This window comes from Urocitellus parryii, chromosome 2 (genome assembly GCF_045843805.1).
Source record: "Urocitellus parryii isolate mUroPar1 chromosome 2, mUroPar1.hap1, whole genome shotgun sequence".
In the NCBI taxonomy this organism is placed as follows: Eukaryota; Metazoa; Chordata; class Mammalia; order Rodentia; family Sciuridae; genus Urocitellus; species Urocitellus parryii.
In genome coordinates this window covers 93,647,523-93,673,527 of record NC_135532.1, presented here as the reverse complement: position 1 = coordinate 93,673,527, position 26,005 = coordinate 93,647,523, and the positions used below count along the sequence as shown (strand labels likewise).

Genomic DNA, 26,005 nt, shown 5'->3' with positions numbered 1-26,005 from the left:
TCATTCCTGAAGCCTGGGAAGTTTTCTCGTATTATTTCATTGAATAGATTGTTTATTCCTTTGGTTTGGAGCTCTGTGCCTTTCTGTATCCCAATGACTCTTACTTTTGGTCTTTTAATATTATCCCATAATTCTTGGATGTTCTGCTCATGGTTTCTTAGCAGTCTTGCTGAGCTGTCTATGTTCTTTTCAAGTTGAAATACTTTGTCTTCATTGTCTGATGTTCTATCTTCTAAGTGATCTACTCTGCTGGTAGTATTCTCAATTGAATTTTTAAGTTGGTTTATTGCTTCCTGCATTTCTAGGATTTCTATTTGTTTGTTTTTTATTACCTCTATCTCCCTGTGTAATTGATCTTTTGCTTCCTGTATTTGTTTATGTAGTTCCTTATCAATGTGATCTTTCATTGTCTGATTTTGCTGTTTTATGTCTTCCTTAAGACTCCAGATCATCTGAAGCATGTATTTCCTGAACTCTTTATCTGACATTCCATCTGATGCAGCTATTGCCTCTTCTAAAGTTGAGTTGACCTGCATTGCTTGTGGTCCTTTCTTTCCTTGTCTTTTCATACTGCCGCATGGTTAAGAGCCGGACGGGTGTGGCGGCTGCTCACAGAGCGAGAGCCAGGCCTCCTGTGAGAGCCCAGATGGTGGAGGGCGCCTCCCGGTTCGGGCGGGGCGGGCCGCACAGCTCCAGGTGCCGGCCGCTTGCAGAAGCGGGTGCTGGCTGCGGGACTAAATTCCTGCACCCGCCGTGGAGCTGCCTGTGGAGCCGGGTAGCTGCGGCCGAGTGGTTAAGAGCCAGGCGGGTGGGTCAGCTGCTCGCTGAGCGAGAGATGGGCCTCCCGTGAGAGCCCGGATGGTGGAGGGCGCCTGTCGGTTCGGGCGGAGCGGGCCGCGCAGCTCCGGGTGCTGGCCGCTTGCAGAAGCAGGTGCTGGCTGTGGGGCTAAACTCCTGCACCCGCTGTGGAGCCGCCTGTGGAGCTGGGTAGCAGCGGCCGCGTGGTTAAGAGCCAGGCGGGTGGGGCAGCCGCTCGCTGAGCGAGAGATAGGCCTCCCGGGAGAGCCGCTTGCAGGAGCGGCTGATGGCTGCAGGACTGTACCTCTGTGCCCGCGTGGCCAGCCAAGATCCACTTCTCTGGGACAAACTGTCACTTCCAATAAACCTACCAGTTCTCGGCTGCTCTCCTCTTAAGGGAATTTTGCTAGAAGTTCCTCCGTAGGTAGGCTGCGGCTGTTCCAATGGGTCTTTCTGATCCCGTTAAAGTGGAGACATTGGAATCGCTGCTTCCTCGCCAGCCGCCATGATGGATCTTTCTCTTGTATCATTTTAAGTTTTTATTTTTGAGAAAGAATAAAAACTTCCTTAATGGTGTGTGTGTATGTGTGTGTGTGTGTGTGAGTGTGTGTGTGTGTGTGTGTGTGTGTGTGTGAGAGAGAGAGAGAGAGAGAGAGAGAGAGAGAGAGAGAGAGATAGAGAGAGAGAGAGAGAAGGAAACCAATAAGGTGGTTCCTTAAAAACACTTAAAACCAGTATTACTATATCAATTCTACTTATTGGTATAAACTCAAAAGAAGTGAAATCAGGGACACAAATACCCACATTTGTAGCAGCATTATTCACAACAGCCAAAATATGAAAGCAAACCAAGCATCTATTGAAGGATGAATAGATTCTTAAAGAGTGGTATGTACATGCTACAGAATATTAGCTTTAAAGAGGAGGGCAAGTTTCACACATGCTACACAAGCTACAATATGAAGGAATCCTAAAGATATTTTTAAGTGAAATAAGGTTGTAAAAAAAGACTAAATTATTCCATTCATATGAAATACTCAGACAAATTCATAGAGACAAAAAGTAAAATGGTGGTTTCCAGGGTCTCTGGGGAAAGATAAAACAGAAATTTGGAATTTTAGTTTAGCAAGATGGAGAAAATGTCTGTGGATGGATGATGAAAAAGGTTGCATAATACTGTAAATATTCTTATGCCACTGAACTACACACTTAAAAAAATGGTTGAAATGATAAATTGTATTTTTTTTCATAATTTGCCATAATTTTTTTAGTGAATAAAAGATAAGTAGATATATACTTTTGCTTTTGTATCAGAATTCAAATGTGTGTAAAAAGTACATGTGGGAGATAAGTAGTCAAAGAAACAGACTGTGCAAATTAACAATTTGTTGCCACTCAGATCCAGATTCTTTGCTTACTCTGCAAAAATCAATATAGGAAAGGTGAAATTAAATAGTTAGATAATAGCCAAATTAACTTTAACATAAAATCTCATTCTTCCCAAATATTCCAGAAAGAATCTAAATATGAATTAATGTACTTAGATTTTTATAAGAAAGAATTACCTCATTTGGGAGTTATACACATGCATTTTACATTCAATGTACAGGATTTTCAAGTCATTGAAAAATAGGAGTTTCTAATAATTCAGGAAATAACCATTTCTGATGTCTATGAAAAGAGCTCTCAATTGGCAGGCCAGGGTCCTAATGAGGATGGCTACATAACTAGACATGAACAGGTAAAGGGACTATTTATTTATAATAGTCTTCTAAAGTTCTCTTAAAAGTCAGGAAGGACAATTTCTGTGTCCAATATAAGAATATTATCTTAACGTAGAGACGTTTTCTTCTCCATTTATTTGGTTGTTAAAGATTTAGTAGATCAACCAGGTACTCATTTATAGACTACTATGGAAGTCAAATGCCAAAAGTAGAACTTTTCAAATTGGACTTTATAATCAGCATACTATAGGGATGCAGCCACATCAATGATTGTATAGCAGCACAATTCACAACAGCCATGCTATGGAACCAATGTAGGTATCCTTTTAAAAGATGAGCGGATAAGTAAAATGTGTTTTAGTCAGATTTTTCACTCTCTGACAAGAACAAAAAGACCCAACAAGAACAATTTTGGTGAATAGAAATTTTATTTGGCTCAGAGTTTTAGAGGTCCCAGTTCACAGAGAACCAACTCCATTGCTTTGAGCCTGAGGTAAGGTAGAACATCACAGTAGAAGCATGTAGCATAGAAAAGCAGCCCAGGACATAGTAAACAGGACATAGAGTGTTCCACTCACAAGGGACAAAATATATACCCAAAGGCATGCCCCCAATGACCCATTTCTTCCATTCACACCCTATATTAAGGCTCTTATAACCCAATCATTTTATCTCTAAACTATCTTGCATTGTCTCACATATGAGCTTTTAGAGGATACCATATGTCTAAACCATAATATTCCTCTCCTGACTCCCAAAAGCTCATGCTTATCTCACAATGCAAAAATATATATAATTTATTTCCAAGAGTCCCCAGAGTCACAACATTGCACAAATGTCCACATCCAGAGTTTCCTCTATGACTCAAGACAAACTCTCAGCATAAGCCCCAGTAAAAATTGAAATAAAGTTGTATAAATCCAATATATAAAAGCACAGAATAAATATTTCCATGTGAAGAAATAAGGGCATAGGAAAAAAAGAAGGAACCAAAGAAAGACCAAAGTCCACCTAGGCAAATGAGGTCTGTAGTTCCATATCCAGCATCTGAAGTGCTTGTGTTACTCTGCCCTGCTCTTGTGGGTTGCAGCCCACATGGCCTCTCTTGGCTTATTTTTGCTCAATTCCTGCAGCTTTCCTCAGCAGATGTTCCATGGTAGTGGCACTTCTTAATCTTGGGGTCTCCACTACATCTTTGCCTTCTTGTTTCTCCACACATCATGGCCCTCTCAAAGGTTGCCTGCAGGGACTCAACCCTATTGCATTTAGCTTGGCCTCCCAGACCTTCCTTTGAAATATAGTGGAAGCCTCCATGATCCCCTAACTGTAGCATCCTGCTTTCCTCCAGAACCAGCACCACATGACTGACACCAAGGCCAGCTGTCATTTTGAGTACTAGCCAGGGGATCATGGCTACAGCAGCCTCAAAGAGTACAGGTGGCTGAACATGGTGAAACAACTTCACAGGACCCCCTGTTCAAGAAGGGTGCCCCCATGGTCTCTTCTCAAGGGAATTTTTACTTTTACATTCCTGAGAAACGTGTGGTCTTGGCAACTCCTGAGATGCCCTTAAGCCATCTTTTCTAACATCTCTAGGTAAAGTATTTAATATCTCTTTAGTGATTGTAAAGTTTGGATTTTTTTTATTTTTTTTATTTTTGGTACTCAGGAGCACTCAACCACTGAGCCACATCCCCAGCCCTATTTTGTATTTTTATTTAAACACAGGTTCTGAGTTGCTTAGTGTCTTACTAGGCTGGCTTTGAAGTCAAGATCCTCCTGTATCAGCCTCCCAATCTGCTAAAGTCTTTAATAACTACAATTTCTTTTGCCCCAGTTTTACTCCAATTTTTCTGGCCCAACTCTAAGTTTTTCAAATCTTTCCACTTTGCTTTTTGCTCCTGATGATCACAGTAAAAGCTGCCAGTAATTTGGCTAAAAGCTACCAGTAATATACATGCCATCTCCTGAATGCTAAGCTGCCTAGAAATTTCTTGTACAAAATTAAGATGTCCGTCACCTTTAAAATCAGCAAAGTCTGAGGACACGGGCAAAATAAGACAACTTTTTAGCCAGAACATAATATGAATGGTCTCTAGTCCCATTTCCAGTAGAGTATTCCTCCTCTGAAACCTGATAGCCCAGTCTTTACTGTCCACAATACTACAAGCATTCTGCTCTTCTGAACTCCCACCCATTAATTTTCAGTTACAACAATCTTACGCTTTTCCAGCTTGAATCTCTAAACTTTAAAGAATTTCTCTCACTAATGCCAAAAAGATCCAAAAGCTTCTGAACCACATGGTCAAGTTAGTCATAGCAAGAATCCCACTTCTTAATATCAATTTCTATACTAATCATAGTTTGCACTGCTATGACCCAAAGTACTAACAAGAACCATTTTAGAGGAGGAAAAGTTTATTTGGCTCACAGTTTCATAGGTCTCAGTCTATAGACAGCTAACTCCATTGTTTTGGGCCTGAGGTGAGGCAGAATACCACTGCAGAAAGCATGAGGCAAAGGAAAGTATCTCAGGACATGGTGAACAGGAAAGAGAGAGAGAGACTCCCCTTACCAAGGAAAAAGGCAATCAGACAAAACACTTGACATTTAACTTTCTGGGTCAGGCTTATTTCACTTAGACTGCTAGTTAAGTCTGGTAAGTCCCAAACCTTTTTCAGCAACACCCTACTTGTCTATAGTTACCATCCAGTTAATCCCTAGCAGCGATTAATGCACTGACTAGGTTAGGACTCTTATAACCAAGTAATTATACCTCTACACTTTCTTGCATTGTCTCTCACATGAACTTTTGGAAGATATCTTATATCTAAATCATAATACTCAGCCATAAAGAATGAAATTATGACATTTTTCCAGTAAATGGATAGAACTCCAGACTAGCAGTCTAAGTGAAATAAGCCAGGCCCAGAAAGCTAAAGGTCAAATGTTTTCTCTGATATGCAAAAGCTAGTCCAACGTGAGGAGGAGGAAGAGGTGGAAGAGGAGGAGAAGGACGGATGGATATGTACACTTTCCTGGGTACATATATGAATATACCACAGCAAATCTCACCATTATGTATATCCATAAGACACTAATTTTTTTAAAAGAAGACTATAAGTAAATAGTAGTAAGATCACTAGAAGGAAGAAAACAGGAGGAGAGAGGAGAGGAGAGAAAGGGGAAGTACTTGAGACTAAATTAGAGCAAATTATATTCCAAGCTTTTATGTTACAACGAATCCTAAAGTTAAAAGAACCAATAAAAATTCTATTTTTTTTCCAAAACAAACTCCCCCCAAATGAAATATCTTGCTTAATTCCAAATGAGGAAACAACAAATATGTATTAACTCTAAAAAGACTTTCTGAAATTTTTAGGCATCAGGAAGTCAGAGAAACATTTTAGGAATGGTGGCATCTACTGAGGAAAATAATTCCCATAAAAGCAATTAACACAAATCTTAAAATCACCTATGTTTTAATCAACTACTAGCATTTCCTGTGTGCCAATTACTCTGCTAAAAGTTTTTTTTATATATATTGCTATTTATTGCCACTTACCTTCAAAACAACCAAAGATCCTGCTTCTTATCTCAAAAGTTTATATATGAGGAAGCTAAGACTGTCACAAAGTGTTTATATGTGTTGCACTAAGCCACAAGACTAGAAATTCAGGAATTTGGAATTAAAGGCCAATTGTCTAATGTTAAAGCCATGTATTTTTCATTTTATTCCTATAAATCTTTATATCCATATAAATGGTATTATGCCTTATAATTATGGCTTCACATAAGGCTGAATGGTTGAATCTTCTATGTGGAAATTGGGACTGGGAAGAATGAAGAAGCTGGGCATTTGGGGAAACATTATCCAACTCACTATGTAAGAATAAAGTGGTAAGAAGAGACATTAAGCAAGAAAATAAATGTGATTTTCAGAAGCAAATCTGTAAAAACCAGGGCCTTCTTTAGGAGATATTTTAAGAAAAGCAGACATCTACCATGTTGGAAATTTTCTTTCCTGTGAATAAAAATAATAGAGTTTAACCCTCAGTTTAGTCATTTGGTCAAGAATTAATAAGGCCAATTTTCTTGTATGAAAACTGGAACTGAAAGGAATGAAAATTCTGGCCATTTCAGGGAAGCAGCATCAAATTCATTATGTAGGAATTTTAGTATGTAGACACACCCTTCTAACCATCTCTAAGCATTGCTGAATTCCAGTGCATTTTAAATCCATACCTTTGGAATATTTCATACCTGAAAAAAATCACTTTCAGCTTCTATTATGTAAAAACATTTCCCAGGAAATTAGAAAGTATTATTTCAACCCGTTTTAATATGCTGCTATCATACTTCAGAGTCAGAGAGTAAGCTTCAGAGCTGGTTACATCTCATTGAAAGAATGTCCTTTGTGTATAATTTTTTCTTCCAACTCTCTGCACACAAATATAGAATGATATGCAACTCCACTGGGGATGCCTCTGAGAGAACTCAAATTCCTCCATCAATCCATCCCTCACGACTAAAATATTAAATGCGCTGTTTAAAGTGTGCTTAAAAGAAGTCTAATAACTCAGACAAAACTATATTGACTCAAAAGGATGCCATTATGATACTTCATTCCTTCAGAATGTTGGAAATGAAAATTGTCATATAATAACCAAAAATAAAGTCATAATGGAATCCAGTAGTAAGAAAACTGAAATTGTCTATGTTATGGCATCATGGGGCTAGTGAGATCCTAGATATCAATTTGTTTGTCTTATTTTGGTATTGTATAATCTCCTAGAGTATTCATGAACTGTGTTCTCTTTCAAGAATGTTTCAAATTGGTGTTAAAATTCTGAATAACTATTAAAGAACTGACAATACAAATAAAGGAAAAGCTCTAACAGCAAATTGGGTAAAAGCATAAATTTTTAAGTAAATCTTTTAAGTTCGCTGTTATATTGATGTATATTATCATCAGGACCAAATATTTGCCTGTGAATCAAGATTTCAAAACAGATGGTTCTCCTAACTGGGTTTAAAGAAAAGCCATAATATAATCATAAAGAATTCAGATGGGAGTGCAATGAAGAGGAGTCATCTTAAAACTGGTTTCATTATCTATATTTTCAGCATGGGAGATGAGAAACACCTGTATTTTTATATCTCTAAGACCCTACAGTCACTTTCCCCCCCCCCACATTGGGCTATGGGACTAAAACAGTGTTTCTGACACAGACCCACAGAAGGAGGTGAGGTCTGTCAATCTATTTAGCAGGGAGAAACAGAGGAAGCTCACATATAAAACGGGCAGTTTGGGCTTTGAGAAAGTCAGCAAGTCCAGCTTTATGTGGATTCACAAAGGGGCTGAGGCTGGGAATGCCAGGGCTACATGATATAGAAAGCTTGGTGTCTACCGCTTTCTACTCCATGCAGACTCAGGGGAAGGGGGAATTCATTCCTCTCACACCCAGAGGCATTCAGTGAGGATTCACCACCACTGTGGCAAAAGAGATTCCCTGCACTTTCCAGCAGACTCAGATGCTGCCCCTTAGGGAGTCAGTTTAAGAAAAGATCCATTCTCTAGGCTTTCTCTGTAGATCAAAAGACTTGCCTTTTTGTCTCTAAGACATAAGTGACACCTTCCCACCCTGCCACCAGGTCAGTTTATACCTGAACTCAGAGTCATGGAGAATATGTTAGGATGTGGATGACAGGAGGCACAGTTTGCTGGTCTACAGAGCAAAGGAATGCAAACAATGCTTCCCTTTGAGACTGAAATTAGCAGGGCTGGGGCTGTAGCTCAGTGGCAGAGCACTTGCCTTGCATATATGAGGCACTGGGTTCAATCCTCAGCACCACAAAAATGAATAAAGAAAATAAATTGAAATTAGCAGTTTGAGCTTTGTGAGGAGATAGACCCCCTGAGTGTGATTTCCAACTGGAGCTAGGTACTGGCTCAAGTTGCAATTACCCAACCCATCACAGATTCTGCCTGTCAGCCACTCCTCCCACACTCAGAAGTATTTGGAGGATTCACTATCACAACAAGCAACACTTGATATGCCCCTGAAAACAGATTAAAGTTCTCAGGAACTGGGATGTGGTGCAATACAGGGTCCTCTATGGAGAGGTTTGGTGGGTGTCTCCTTCTATAGCTATACACTCCATCTCCAGGAACAAAATAACAGCTTTTGAAGGTAAATTTACCCCTACAGTAGACAACTTTCCCTCATAAACTTGCTGGTTGATGAAGAGGAGAGTGGACCTAGGCATACAGAAGTCTGTAACAAGTATGGCCTGTTTGCTCTGTTGCTGAGAAGAAACAAAAGCAATTGTATTTGCAACTCACAGCCCTCTAATAGCTGGTCAACTCTAAAATTAGAAACCTGGGAAAGTATCTCCATTTAAATTATGGTAGCTGGTAGGCAATCCGCTGCTCCAAGATGAAGTTGAATATGTCCTTCCCAGCCACTGGCTGTCAGAAACTCATTGAAATGGATGATGAAGGCAAACTTCGTACTTTTTGAGAAGCGTATGGCCAAAGAAGTTGCTGCAAATGCTCTGGGTGAAGAATGGAAGGGTTAAGTGGCCTGAATCAGGAACAACAAACAAGGTTTCCGCCATGAAGCAGGGTGTCTTGACACATGGCCATGTTCACCTACTACTGAGTAAGGGGCACTCCTGTTATAGACCCAGGCAAACTAGAGAGAGAAAGCGCAAATCTGTTTGATTTAGCATTGTGGATGCCAATCTGAGCATTCTCAACCTGGTTATTGTAAAAAAATAAAAAGGAGAGAAGGATATTCCTGGACTTACTGATACTACTGTACCTCGTAGACTGGGACCTAAAGAGCTAGAAGAATCTGCAAACTTTTCAATCTAAGGAAGATGATGTCCGCCAATATGTTGTCAGAAAACCCTTAAACAAGGAAGGTAAAAACCCAGGACCAAAGCACCAAAGATTCAGCGTCTTGTTACTCTACGTGTCCTGCAACATAAGCGCCGGTGTATTGCTCTGAAGAAACAGCATACCAAGAAGAATAAGGAAGAGGCTGCATAATATGCCAAACGTTTGGTCAAGAGAATGAAAAAAAGCCAAAGAAAAATGCCAGGAACAGATTGCCAAGAGACGCAGGTTGTCTTCTCTGAGAGCTTCTACTTCTAAGTCTGAGTCCAAAAATACAAATTTTTATCAGTAACAAATAAATAAAATCAGACCTTGTAAATAAGTAAATAAATAAATAAAGTTAGCAAGGAAAAATCTTATGTCTTTCTTTAGTTTGTTCTTGCTTTTGCTTTTTTGTAATTTGTTTTGTTTTCCCTTATGATTTGGTTTTTTATATTTCTATTTAATTTTATATATTTTATTGAATTTTTTTCTTGGTATCTCCTTTCTTTCTTCTCATTGTATTTCCTTCTCCTCTCTTTTGTCGTTCTTTCTCTCTACATTTTCTCTTTTAATTGTGGTGTGAACTGATACATGTAATCAATAAGAGTATAAATTATAGGTTATAGATTAATTAAAAATATAGATTATAGGTAAAAACCCAGGAAGATCATATAAAATGTTTTTATTAATGTTGATATATGGTTTCCTCTTAAGTTACCACTGTATAAGATTCTGGTAAGTAAGATAAGATAGTTATAAAGCAAGAACTCATAGGTAGGCCTAAGACTTCATTTTGCTGCCTTCTATTAAAAAAAAAACTGTTACAAGAGCTATTTCTGAGAAATAGCTATTTCTGAGAAATTTTCTGAAATGAAAGCTATTTTCTTATAATATATTGTTTTCTGTACTTTGTACCCTACACAATGTACTTAACCCAGGATATGGTGATCTTGGTGACCCAAGACTTTGAAGTAGATTCTCACCTCCACTAACTATCAGCTCAAACTCAGGATACAGATGTCTAACACCTGCTCAAACCCAAGATGTGATTGTCTGAGTTGCTGTGCTAATTGCTCTCTTAGCTTCTACGATTGGCTTGCTTACATGGCGTTAAGGAAAGTCCCTGAGAACTGTGGTTTTCATCCTTAAATTCCCAAGACACAGGCCACAAAGTTGCTGTTCTCCCACAGAGCTTGTCTCTCCCTACAGGTGGGTGACAGTCCCTGGCCAGGAAAATAAAGCTCTCTTTGATTTGAATTTAGACTTAAGAGTATTTTCTGAAGTGGCTCCTCATGACATTTTATTTCTTTCTCCATACTTTATGTACACACACACAAACACACACACACACACAAACACACACACACATTTACCATTAATTATTCTATCCTTAATGCCTAATTTTTCAGGTTATTTCTATATTGTTATACTCCCTTATCTTTGTTTAATGGGGTTGTAGAGATCATATAAAATGTTTTTATTAATGTTGATATATGGTTTGCTCTTAAGTTACCACTGTTAATGGTGGTTATTCTCTACTCTCAAAGAGGTGCTGGTGATAGAACATGCACTTTGGCCAGTTGAGTTGAACAGATATAGCCCAAGCTCAGAACACACTGGAAAGAGAAATCTGCTTACTAAAAAGATACTCACAAAATAGAAGAGAAATAAATCCTAAAGAGATACATGAATTTCAACATACAAACACAGGAAACAAGAGAAAACAAGTCAATGAGATACTTCTAAAATTTCATAACTCAGAAAAACTGAATCCATAGATAATAAAGTTCATAAAATGCTGAACAAAGAATTTTAATGACTGTTATGTGAACTCAGAACACATACAAAACTGAATGAAATAAGGAAGGCAATACAGAATATAACTGAAATTTTTCAATAAAGCACCAAAAAGAAACTTTGGAAATGATACTGAAATAAGTTAAATTAAAAAAACTCAGTTGAAAGTCTCACCAATAGACTACATAAAGCAAAAGGCAGAATTTCAGGCTTTGAGGACAAGGTGAAAGAACCAGAACAAAGGTCTAAGAAAGTAAAAATGAACAGAATAAACAAGAATTCTGGGACAACATTAAAAGACCTAACTTAAGGCTCATAGGTATTTAAAAAGAAGTAGCAATATACACCAATGATACAGAATACCTACTCAATACAATAATAGCAGAAAAATTCCCAAATTTTAGGAATTATACACATTAGACATAGCAAGTTGTATTTAGAATCCCAAAGAGACATGACCAGGAAAAAAAATATCTCTACAACATATAAAATGTCAAAACACAGAGCAAGGAAACATTTTAAAAGCTACAATACAGAAATACCAAATCACTTAGTAAAGGCAGTACCATCAGAATAACAGCAGATTTTTCAGAAAACTGATAAAGGTCAGGGAGAGCATGGAATGATGTATTTCAAGCACAGGGGAAAAAAAAACAACTGTCATTAGCGTATCCAGTAAATTTAACCTTTAAAATAAAAAAGAAATAAAAACCGTGTAAGATAAGCACAAATCAAACTAATTCATGACCATTAAGAAAGCATAGAAAATATTTAAAGGAATCCTCCACCTAGACAAGGAAGAGAAACATAATCAAATGAGCATAGGAAGGAAAATAAATTCTCAATAGAAGAATAGATAAACAAATGAGAATTAGAAATAAATAAACCATTTGAAAATGACAGAAATTAGTACTTACCTTTCAATAATATTCTTGAATTTAAATGACATTAATTTGTCAATCAAGATAAACCGGCAGATTACATGAAAAAACAAGACCCAACTGTTTACTGACTGCAAGAAATACACCTCACTGACCCAAAAATAAAAAATAAAAATAAAAAAAGAACATGCACAGGATGAAAGTGAAAAAAAAATGGAAAATGCTATTCTATGTAAATGCAATCTGAATGCAAGCAAAAATGGCTATTCTCATACCTGAAAAAGAAGACTTCAATCCAAAATTAGAAGAGACAAAGAAGGTCACCACATATGAGTAAATAATCCACCAAGAAGATGTAACATTTGTAAATACTTATGTCTCATATGTCAATACACAATTTCATAAAACAAATACCACCTGGCATAAAGGGTCAGATAGCTTCCAATTAAATAATAGAAGGTGATTTCAATACACACTCTCACTAATAGAAATTTTGGGGTTTTTTTAATATATGGAAATTTATTGCTGAAACCTTCTAACTACTGCTTTTGTAGCATACTTAAAGTTCTGGTACGTTGTATTTCCAATTTCATTTGTTTCAAGAAATGTTTTTATGTCCCTTTTGATTTCATCAATAACCCACTGTTCATTCAAAAATGTGCTGTTCTTAAAAATTCTCTCTCTCTCTCTCTCTCCTCTCTCACTCTCTCTTTAAAAAAAAATGTGCTGTTCATTCTCCATGTATTTATATTCTAGCTTTATTCCATTGTGATCATAAAAAATACAGAATATGGGGGCAAGCAGAAAAAAATCAAAGTGATAGAGTGCCAGGGATCCCAGCAGCCTGCAGCAGGGCCCCGGAGATCCAGGCCAACTGATTCGCGTGGCCTGCCCTGCGGCTACAGAAGGCGTGGCGCCTCAGTGAAGCCATTAATTGGCAAGCAGGGAGGTTAGGGAAGGCCATTAGGTGGAATCCCACCAGCCAAGCCCACACGGACCCTTGGGCCGAACACGGGTTCTCAGAAGGGGAAGGAAGCGGTACAGTCCCATCCCCCACAGCGGACACTCCGCCGAGGCAGTCAGCGGCCACCATCCGGGAAAGCTGAAGGATACACCGCCACTCTCCTTCAGAGTGCGACATCAAAACAGGTCGGTGTCATTCAGCTCACCCCCCAGACAGCGGGAATTCGCATAAAATCTCTCCTAGGCTTGCCGGGAGAGGGAGTATCAAGCTGAGCCTCCATACAGACTAGGGGGAAACCAGAGACACCTGACCTCCAACCCCTCCTCCCAGTAGCAGCCAAAAGGAAACCTGGCTAGCCAGCGCTGGGGGAGGGGCAAGCAGAAAAAATCAAAGTGATAGAGTGCCAGGGATCCCAGCAGCCTGCAGCAGGGCCCCGGAGATCCAGGCCAACTGATTCGCGTGGCCTGCCCTGCGGCTACAGAAGGCGTGGCGCCTCAGTGAAGCCATTAATTGGCAAGCAGGGAGGTTAGGGAAGGCCATTAGGTGGAATCCCACCAGCCAAGCCCACACGGACCCTTGGGCCGAGCACGGGTTCTCAGAAGGGGAAGGAAGCGGTACAGTCCCATCCCCCACAGCGGACACTCCACCGAGGCAGTCAGTGGCCACCATCCGGGAAAGCTGAAGGATACACCGCCACTCTCCTTCAGAGTGCAACATCAAAACAGCGGACACTCCATCGAGGCAGTCAGCGGCCACCATCCAGGAAAGCTGAAGAATACACCACCACTCTCCAACAGCTTGCAACATCAAAACAGCCAGCAGCAGGACCCCGGAGATCCAGGCCAACTGATTCGCGCGGCCTGCCCCGCAGCTACAGAAGGCGTGGCGCCTCAGAGAAGCCATTAATTAGCAAGCAGGGAGGTTAGGGACTGCCATTAGGTGGAATCCCGCCAGCTAAGCCCACCGCCCACGCCCGGAACAGGCCCAGCGACCTGCCAGCATTGTAGTCACGACACCCCAATTGGAATAGGGACAGAGAAGAGCCGCCTTCCACTCCCGGAACAGGCCCAGAGAGCCGCCAGCGTGGTAGACACGTCACCCCAATTGGAGTAGGGGCACAGCCGCCGCCCGCACCTGCAAGGGAGACTTTTCAAGTATACAAGAGCAACATAAATAAATAGGGGGTAAATTTCAAAACACAACAGTTGCACCAAGCAGAAAGAAACGCGAGCAGTATGAAAAGACAAGGAAAGAAAGGACCACAAGCAATGCAGGTCAACTCAACTTTAGAAGAGGTAATAGCTGCAACAGATGGAATATCAGATAAAGAGTTCAGGATATATATGCTTCAGATGATCTGGAGTCTCAAGGAAGACATGAGACAGCAAAATCAGACAATGAAAGATCACATTGACAAACAAATCCAGGAAGTAAAAGATCAATTTCACAGGGAGATAGAGGTAATAAAAAACAAACAAATTGAAATTCTAGAAATGCAGGAAACAATAAACCAACTTAAAAACTCAATTGAGAATACTACCAGCAGAGTAGATCACTTAGAAGAGAGAACATCAGACAATGAAGACAAAGTATTTCAACTGGAAAAGAACATAGACAGCTCAGCAAGTCTGCTAAGAAACCATGAGCAGAACATCCAAGAATTATGGGACAATATCAAAAGACCAAATTTAAGAGTCATTGGGATACAGGAAGGCACAGAGCTCCATTCCAAAGGAATAAACAGTCTATTCAGTGAAATAATACGAGAAAACTTCCCAGAATTGAAGATTGAGACAGAATCCCAAATCCTAGAAGCCTACAGGACGCCGAATGTGCAAAATCATAAGAGATCCACACCTAGACACATTATAATGAAGATGTCCAACATACAGAATAAGGAGAGAATTTTAAAAGCTGCAAGAGAAAGAAAGCAGATTACATTTAGGGGTAAACCAATCAGGATAACAGCTGATCTCTCAACACAGACTCTGAAAGCTAGAAGATCCTGGAATAACATATTTCAAACGCTGAAAGACAATGGGCTCCAACCAAGAATCGTGTATCCGGCGAAATTAAGCTTCAGGTTAGAAGATGAAATTAAAACCTTCCACAATAAACAAAAGTTAAAAGAATTCGCAGCTAGAAAACCATCTCTTCAAAAAATCCTTGGCAAAACATTACAGGAAGAGGAAATGGAAAACAACATTGAAAACCAACAATGGGAGGTAGGACAGTAAAGGGGGGAAAGTAGTCAAAGAGGATAACAAATCAGGTTTAGTAACATCAATAAACAAATATGGATAGAAGAACAAACCATATCTCAATAATAACCCTAAATGTTAATGGCTTAAACTCACCAATTAAGAGACACAGGCTAGTAGAATGGATCAAAAAACAAGACCCAACAATATGCTGTCTACAGGAGACGCATTTGATAGGAAAAGATATACATAGACTAAAGGTGAAAGGTTGGGAAAAATCATATCACTCATATGGACCGCGGAAACAAGCAGGAGTGTCCATACTCATATCTAATAAAATAGATTTCAAGCCAAAGCTAATCAAAAGGGATATAGAAGGACACTTCATACTGCTCAAGGGAACCATACACCAACAAGACATAACAATCATAAATATATATGCCCCAAATAATGGTGCAGCTGTATTCATCAAGCAAACTCTTCTCAAGTTCAAGAGTCTAATAGACCAACATACAATAATCATGGGAGACTTCAACACACCTCTCTCACCACTGGACAGATCTTCCAAACAAAAGTTAAATAAGGAAACTATAGAACTCAATAACACAATTAACAACCTAGACTTAATTGACATATATAGACTATACCACCCAACATCAAGTAGTTACACTTTTTTCTCAGCAGCACATGGAACCTTCTCAAAAATAGACCATATACTATGTCACAGGGCAACTCTTAGACAATACAAAGGGGTAGAGATAATACCATGCATCTTATCTGATCATAATGGAATGAAACTGAAAATCAATGATAAAAGAAGAAAGGAAAAAGCAAGCATCACCTGGAGAATGAACAATAGGTTGCTGAGTGATCAATGGGTTTTAGAAGACATCAAGGAGGAAATTAAAAAATTCCTAGAGTTAAATGAAAACACAGACACAACATATCGGAACCTATGGGACACATTGAAAGCAGTTCTAAGAGGAAAATTCATTGCTTGGAGTTCATTCCTCAAAAAAAGAAAAAACCAACAAATAAATGATCTCATACTTCATCTCAAAATCCTAGAAAAAGAAGAGCAAAACAACAGCAAAAGAAGTAGAAGGCAAGAAATAATTAAAATCAGAGCTGAAATTAATGAAATTGAAACAAAAGAAACAATTGAAAAAATTGACAAAACTAAAAGCTGGTTCTTTGAAAAAATAAATAAAATTGACAGACCCTTAGCCATGCTAACGAAGAGAAGAAGAGAGAGAACCCAAATTACTAGCATACGGGATGAAAAAGGCAATATCACAACAGACAATTCAGAAATACAGAAGATAATCAGAAATTACTTTGAATCCTTATACTCCAATAAAATAGAAGATAGTGAAGGCATAGATAAATTCCTTGAGTCCTATGATCTGCCCAGATTGAGCCAGGAGGATATAGACAACCTAAACAGACCAATAACAATAGAGGAAATAGAAGAAACCATCAAAAGACTACCAACTAAGAAAAGCCCAGGACCAGATGGGTATACAGCAGAGTTTTACAAAACCTTTAAAGAGGAACTAACACCAATACTTTTCAAGCTATTTCAGGAAATAGAAAAAGAGGGAGAACTTCCAAATTCATTCTACGAGGCCAACATCACCCTGATTCCGAAACCAGACAAAGACACATCAAAGAAGGAAAACTACAGACCAATATCTCTAATGAACCTTGACGCAAAAATCCTCAATAAAATTCTGGCGAATCGGATTCAAATACATATCAAAAAAATTATACATCATGATCAAGTAGGATTCATCCCTGGGATGCAAGGCTGGTTTAATATACGGAAATCAATAAATGTTATTCACCACATCAATAGACTTAAAAATAAGAACCATATGATCATCTCAATAGATGCAGAAAAAGCATTCGACAAAGTACAGCATCCCTTTATGTTCAAAACGCTAGAAAAATTAGGGATAACAGGATCATACCTCAACATTGTAAAAGCAATCTATGATAAGCCACAGGCCAGCATCATTCTGAATGGAGAAAAATTGAAGGCATTCCCTCTAAGATCTGGTACAAGACAGGGATGCCCTCTCTCACCACTTCTGTTCAACATAGTCCTCGAAACACTGGCCAGAGCAATTAGACAGTCAAAAGAAATTAAAGGCATAAAAATAGGAAAAGAAGAACTTAAATTATCACTATTTGCAGATGATATGATTCTATACCTAGCAGACCCAAAAGGGTCTACAAAGAAGCTATTAGAGCTAATAAATGAATTCAGCAAAGTGGCAGGATATAAGATCAACACGCATAAATCAAAGGCATTCCTGTATATCAGCGACAAATCCTCTGAAACGGAAATGAGGACAACTACTCCATTCACAATATCCCCCCAAAAAATAAAATACTTGGGAATCAACCTAACAAAAGAGGTGAAAGATTTATACAATGAAAATTACAGAACCCTAAAGAAAGACATAGAAGAAGACCTTAGAAGATGGAAAAACATACCCTGCTCATGGATAGGCAGAACTAACATCATCAAAATGGCGATATTACCAAAAGTTCTCTATAAGTTCAATGCAATGCCAATCAAAATCCCAACAGCATATCTTGTAGAAATAGATAAAAGAATCATGAAATTCATATGGAATAATAAAAGACCCAGAATAGCAAAAACAACACTAAACAGGAAGTGTGAATCAGGCGGTATAGCGATACCAGACTTCAAACTATACTACAGAGCAATAGTAACAAAAACAGCATGGTACTGGTACCAAAACAGGTGGGTGGACCAATGGTACAGAATAGAGGACACAGTAACCAATCCACAAAACTACAACTATCTTATTTTTGATAAAGGGGCTAAAAGCATGCAATGGAGGAAGGATAGCATCTTCAACAAATGGTGCTGGGAAAACTGGAAATCCATTTGCACCAAAATGAATCTGAATCCCTATCTCTCGCCGTGCACAAAAGTTAACTCAAAATGGATCAAGGAGCTTGATATTAAATCAGAGACACGGCATCTGATAGAAGAAAAAGTTGGTTATGATCTACACGCTGTGGGATCGGGCTCCAAATTCCTCAATAGGACACCCATAGCGCTAGAGTTAACAAATAGAATCAACAAATGGGACTTACTCAAACTAAAAAGTTTTTTCTCAGCAAAAGAAACAATAAGAGAGATAAATAGGGAGCCTACATCCTGGGAACAAATCTTTACTCCACACACTTCAGATAGAGCCCTAATAACCAGAATATACAAAGAACTCAAAAAATTAGACAATAAGATAACAAATAACCCAATCAATAAATGGGCCAAGGACCTGAACAGACACTTCTCAGAGGAGGACATACAATCAATCAACAAGTACATGAAAAAATGCTCACCATGGCTAGCAGTCAGAGAAATGCAAATCAAAACTACCCTAAGATACCATCTCACTCCAGTAAGACTGGCAGCCATTAGGAAGTCAAACAACAATAAGTGCTGGAGAGGATGCGGGGAAAAGGGCACTCTTGTTCATTGCTGGTGGGACTGCAAATTGGTCCAGCCAATTTGGAAAGCAGTATGGAGATTTCTCGGAAAGCTGGGAATGGAACCACCATTTGACCCAGCTATTCCCCTTCTCGGTCTATTCCCTAAAGCCCTAACAAGAGCATGCTACAGGGACACTGCTACATCGATGTTCATAGCAGCTCAATTCACGATAGCAAGACTGTGGAACCAGCCTAGATGCCCTTCAATAGATGAATGGATAAAAAAAATGTGGCATTTATACACTATGGAGTATTACTCTGCATTAAAAAATGACAAAATTATAGAATTTGGAGGGAAATGGATGGCATTAGAGCAGATTATGCTAAGTGAAGCTAGTCAATCTTTAAAAAACAAATACCAAATGACTCCTTTGATATAAGGGGTGTAAACAAGGACAGGGTAGGGACGAAGAGCTTGAGAAGAATATTTACAGTAAACAGGGATGAGAGGTGGGAGGGAAAGGGAGTGAGAAGGGAAATTGCATGGAAATGGAAGGCGATCCTCAGGGTTATACAAAATGTCATATAAGAGGTAAGGAGGGGTAAGTCAAGAGAATACAAATGGAAGACATGATTTACAGTAGAAGGGGTAGAGAGAGAAAAGGGGAGGGGAGGGGAGGGGAGGGGAGGGGGGATAGTAGACAATAGGACAGACAGCAGAATACATCAGACACTAGAAAGGCAATATGTCAATCAATGGAAGGGAAACTGATGTGATACAGCAATTTGTATACGGGGTAAAAGCGGGAGTTCGTAATCCACGTGAATCAAACCATGTAATATGATGTATTAAGAACTATGTAATGTTATGAACGACCAATAAAAAAAAAAAAAGAAAAAAAATACAGAATATGATTTTGGTTTTCTGAATTTGTTAAAATTTGTTTTGTGGCCTAATATTTGGTTCTTTCTAGAGAAAGTTTCGTGTGCTGATTTTTTTAAAAAATGAAAAAAAACCTGTCTTCTGCAGCTGTTTAATAGAATGCTATATAAATGTTGAATTTCATTTGATCTACACCATAGTTTGATGTTTCTTTGTTGAATATTTTGCTGGATCATCTGTCCACTGATGAAAGTGGAATACTGAAGTCATCCAGTATTATGACATTGCAGTCTGTCTACCCCTTTAATTATAATAGGGTTTGTTTTATTAAACAGAGTGCTCAACAGTAGGTGCATATAGATTTACTATACCATATTTTTGTTGAATTGATCCCCTGATCATTATAATGTGAACATCTTTGTTTCTTCTTACAGTTTTTGTCTTAAAATATATTTTGTCATAATATAGATATTACTACTCACTTTAGGTTTCAATTTGCTTGGAACACCATTTTCCATTCTTTCACTTTCAGTTTCTCTACATGTTTTCTCATAATGTAAGTTTCTTTTAGTTAGCATATTGTGGGGTTTTGTTTTTTAATCCATTCAGTTAGTCTGTATGTTTTAACTGGATAATTTAGTCCATTTACATTTATGCTTATTATTTATAGGGAAATGGTTCCTGTTGTTTAAAATTTTTCTTCTAATTGTTTTGAATAGTTTTTATTCTTTTTTCTCTTTTGTTCATCTTTGTGGTTTAATGTTGCACTGTATTGATGTTTAATTATTTTCTATTTCCATTTTTTTTCTCTTCAAAAAGGGAATTGACCTTTCACATGCTTTTAGGATAATATTTTTCCTTTTCTTTTTTTGCTTCTGGATGTAGAACTCCCTTAAGCATCTTTTGTAAGGCCAGTATTGCTGTCATGAATTCCCTCAGTTTCTGCTAATCTTGGAAGGTCTTTGTTTCTTCTTGTTTTCTGAAGTACATTCTTATAGGTTATAGTATTCTTGGTTTCCCTGAGTTGTTTAATGAGGTCAGTGTAACCTTGATAACAAAATTTGACAAAGGCCATTGGATAAATTGGAGTTATAAATCAATCTTACTCTGGGAATGGGCAAAACTGGAATTAATATTAACCAACAGTGAAATGGATAAATTAGAATTAACAGCACAGCAATAACAGAGTGGACAAATATAATCATTACAATGAAATACTACGTGATCACAAAAGTGAGTAGCCACTCAATCTGGCAACATGAGTAAATTTGTAAAAATTATTGAGAGAAAAAAATAATAAAAGATTAAAAGCTATAGACAGACTAATATAAATATATCTAGATGGTAATTTTATCTCTAAAACATACAAATGTATAGAATTTAGGATTACATATAGTTTAAGACACAGAGGAGGTAAATTAACACAAAATTCATAACAGTCATTAAGTCTGTGTGTGGCAAGAAGGGATTTTGGAACCATCTTTAAGATGAAAAGAAGGACTGTTTTCGGTATCATTATTATTTAACTGTACATATGAAATATATATTAACTTGTTTATGTGTAATAAAATAATAAATGTAAATAATGTAAAACAATAAATGTAATAAATGTAAAACAAGGAAAATGAGTGCTCATTCAGAAGAAAATACATCAAATTGGTTTTCAACCAGATAAAGATACACAAATGAGCAACAGGACAATTCATGATCCCCCAAAGGTAGAATAAAAACAATTAAACTCAAAATTTGTACCGATAATATGAATATTTAATATTTTTAATGTGATATACAAATATTCTAAGGAAAAGAGTCCCCTCACCCAAACTGTATCCGGTTGTTTCTTAATTGATGGCATTAACTGAATAAATTGAAATGTTAATTAATAGAGCTGATCAATTCACACATCTATACTGTTTGCTTGAAAGCTATATTTCTCAAAATAGAGTATTTTGATGGGGTCTTAAAGAGATATAACCTTTTTTGAGGTTTGATCTACACACAAATCTATCAAATTCTGAGTACAATTCAGAGTTTTGCGAAATGTATATGCTGTATAACTGTCATCAAAAAGACATACAACATTTTCCTTACTCTTCAAAAGTTTTTGTCTATTTATAGTCAGTTCCCAGATCTACTTCTGGTCCCAGAAAACCATTGATTTTTTTCATAAATATACTTTTTCTTGTTCAAGAATGTATTAATTTTGATTCATAAAATATGTACTCTTTGTGTCTGATTTCTTTTATTTAGAACATTTTTAAGATCCATCAATCTTGTTGCATCTATCAGTGGTTAATTTCATTACTGTTTATTATTTTTTTATACAGATACAGCAAAATTTGATTATTCTTCTATTCATGGATATTTGAACTATTTCCAGATTGGGCTTTTATGCAGAAAGCCACAAACAGTTGTATAAGTTTCTATATCAATAAATGTTTTCATATTCCTGAGATAAATACCTTGGGTAATTGCATATTTAATTGTGTAAGAATGCCTGTGTTCTAAAATGGTTGCACTATTTTACTTTCTCATTAGCAACAGAGGAAAGTTTCATCTGCTGTACATCATTGTCTATACTAGATACTGTCTTTAATTTGCATTTCCCTGATAATTATTAATGCTGATTATATTTTCAATAGCTATTCATTTCTTTGTCTGTGACTGTCTATTCAAATCCTTTGTTGGGTTATCTCATTACTGAGTTTTGAAAGTTCTTTTTCTTGATGTGACTCCTTTGTCAAGATATAAGTAAATTAAGTATTGTCTCCTACTCTGGGCTTATTTTTCTCTTCATTACACTATGTTCCAAAGAAAGAAAGTTTTTCATTTTGATGGAGTTCCCAACTTTTATTTTTATGTTACTTTTATTTTTATGGTTTCTAATGACCTTAGAAATCTAGCCAGTCCCAAGGATGCTTAGATTTTTCTGTCAGATTTTTATCATTAAATTTTATATTTGGTTCATTTTTTCCTTCATATATAATATCCACTATTCTCATTTATTAAAAAGGCTTCCCTTTTCCCCCCAAATGCCTTGTCACCTTGTGAAAAATTAATTAAATTTATCTGAATTTTTTCTATTCTGTTCTACTGATTTATATCCCTAACCTTTTATCAATACTATACTGTCTTGATTAGTACATATATACATTCTAGTAAATGTTGATATCATATCCAAAGATATCCAACTTTGTTTTTCAGAAAGTATGCACTGAATATTCTAGTCATTTAAATGTATTTAAGGGGCTGGGGTTGTGACTAAGTGGTAGAGCACTTGCCAAGCGCTTGCCTAGCACTTGTGAGGGAGGCACTGGGTTCAATCCTTAGCACCACATAAAAATAAAATAAAGGTTATTGTGTCCACCAACAACTAAAACAAATATTAAAAATGATTTTTAAAATATATTTTAGAATAGATTTAATAATTTCTACTCAAAAAATGTTTGTTAAAGTTCTGATTGGTATTAAGTTGACACTGTATATCAAGTTTGGAGAGAAGTGACATCTTAACAATATTTGAGTTTTCCATTCTGCTAACATGTTATCTCTCCCCATTTATTTGGATGTTCTTTAATTTCTTTTTTATAGCTTTTAGTGAACAGATATTTGCATTTTTCAATAAACTGACCTAATGTTAGTCACAAATGCTATACTAAGATAACGTATCTTGCATGAAGGTGGTAAGTGGAAGTAGTTTATAAACTCTGAATAGGTTGTGATCATGCATAAAATGAATAATAATACTAATTCTGGAAAACAAATTCCTTTCATAGCTACGTTAATGACTGGCCTCAATTTTATTTTGGCAAAAGGAAAAAGATAACATATTTGTGATTTCTAATGAGCTTTCAGCTTCAAAAAGTATTTGGAGCATAAATATCTATTTAAAATTATACAATCTAGTTTTTAAATATTTTTTTAGTTGTAAATGGACACATACCTTTTTTTTATTTGTTTATTCACATGTGGTGCTGAGGATCAAACCCAGGGCAAGCACTCTACCACTGAACCACAACCCCAGTCCCACAATCTAGTTTAGATAGGAATACATAATAATGTCACCATTTTCCACAACTGATAGTTCTCAGGTAATTTTTTTCCTGTCAAAATAAAATTACTGATTAGGGAGGTTATTTTTTTCTATTTGTTCAACTTAGTTGTACATGACAGCAGAATGCATTTCAAAGCATCACACACAAATGGAGCGCAACATTTCAACTCTCTGGTTGTACACAATGTAGAGTTGCGCCATTCATGCAATCATACATGTACCTAAGAGTAATGATGTCTATCTCATTCCACCATCTATAGGGAGATTATTGTATTAACCACTTTGGAAGGATGGGGTTTTTTTCAAATGTGCATGTATGTATTTTACATGTATCAGTGTGTGTTTATTGTGTGTACACACACATGAATATTTTCTTATCCAAACACCCCATTATACAAATAAAATCCACTTCATTATGACTATTTATTTCTATATACAGAGAAGCTTGAGTGATGAATCTACTATCACTCTATTATTAGGAAATAGATGCCAAACGTGTATACACACAGAAATATAATGTATATCAAAAAGAGGATGGTGCAATTAATATCTATAGACTACTTGAATTATATATTATTTCATTTTAAGACCTCTTTGAAGTGGGCTTACAATACCTAATCATGGCACAAAAAAACTAAGATCTAATACCAAGCCTAACATTGAAGATGGCAGACTTGGATTCAAGTTCAAGTCCAAAGCTCTTTTCTATTCCACAAAAACTACATTAGAATTTAATCAATGTGGCCAGGTGCAATAGTGTATGCCTGTAATCCCAGTGGCTTTGGAGGTTAAGGCAGAAGGATCACAAGCTCAAAGCCAGCCTTAGCAATTTAGCAAGTCCCTAAGCAACTTAGCAAGACTCTGTCTCAAAAAATAAAAAGGTATGGGAGTATACCCCCCCCAAAAAAGAATCTAATAAATGATTTCTAACAATGTGATAAGCATGAAACATAGCAAATTAAGTAGCATAATCCTTTTTAAGCTCTTGTAGACACTACTTAATGACAATATTGGTAGTATTATTTCACATTATCAGTTGTTGTGCTTATTTTGTAAGTGAAAGTACCATTTTATTTTTCCTAACCATTAAAACAATAAATATTTACAACTGAAAAATTTGAAAATAGAAGAAATTAATGCTAAGGTAATTGCCACTAATATTTTGGTACATATTCCTCATCTATTTCCAAACATGTTTTCAGAATACAGATAAGATCATACTTTACATATTATTTGTACATACACCTTCACTTTATTGCATAACATTTAAATTTTAATGGCTTTTTACATGAAAACAATAACTCATCAGTCTTAAATGGACCATAATTGGAACAATTAGTAAACTTATTTTTGCTACTAAATTATGCTGCAATGGACATACTTATGGAATAGACTCACCCCATACTATATTTACATCCTCTTAAAATTCTCAGGATTAGAATTACTAGAATCTGAAAAATTTTAAGGTTTTTTTCCAATTGTGCTAACAAAACTTTATATCCAGCAGCAAAGAATGAAGGTATCCATCAATAGATTTCGATAGCAGAAGATAATTTCCATTTTATCTGTTAATTGAAAGGAAAATTATTATCTCATTGAATTCATTTACATCTCTTTTGATCATTAGTTACGAGTGTTCATTTCCCTAGTCTAGTGTTTGAAAATGGCTTATTTTTGTCTTTACTGATTATGTATTGGGGTCTTCACTGGTTTTCTTACTAATTTTTATACATTCTTTTTTTTTTTTGATGCAGCTCACTTAGTGCTGCTCTTGACTCTCCTAGGTTGAAACTTAGGCTGCTGTTGAGTTAGATTCTCTTCTTTCCCACTGTTTTTACATTATGGTATCACATATGCAGGTGTACTCAGGGGTAAAGTTTGGCTAGAGCAGGGAGGGGCAGCTCTGACTAGTGTTTATTCAAAAGAAATTGAAAGATTCCCTTTGAAGAGTGACCACTTAATAAGGCCAATAAGATGAAAGGTAAGGTTAAGGAAAACTACAGCAACCAAGGGAATGACAACTGCTACTTCACATCCTGTGTGTTTTACACTGGCCCCTACGATTGCTACTTAGTGCCATATGTCAGGTAATACATATGTGCATGTCTTTTTTATTGTTTATTTCTTTATTTTTATGTGGTGCTCAGTATCGAACCCAGTGCAAGGCAAGCGCTATACTGCTGAGCCACAACCCCAGCCCCAAATTTTATGATTTTTTTTATTGGTTATTCCAAACATTACAAAGATTGCAGAATCACATCGGTTACACATCCACATTTTTACATAATGCCATATTAGTAACTGTTGTATTCTGCTACCTTTCCTATCCTCTACTATCCCCCC

The 26,005-nt window shown here is 37.0% G+C and overlaps 1 protein-coding gene and 1 pseudogene across 1 annotated transcript in view; one reads left to right on the top strand and one right to left on the bottom strand.

Moving 5' to 3' along the window:
* Dock3 (dedicator of cytokinesis 3) overlaps positions 1-26,005 on the bottom strand; it is a 656,066-nt gene that overhangs the window by 336,009 nt on the left and 294,052 nt on the right. The window lies entirely within an intron of this gene.
* On the top strand, positions 8,963-9,718 carry LOC144253310 (small ribosomal subunit protein eS6 pseudogene; annotated as a pseudogene).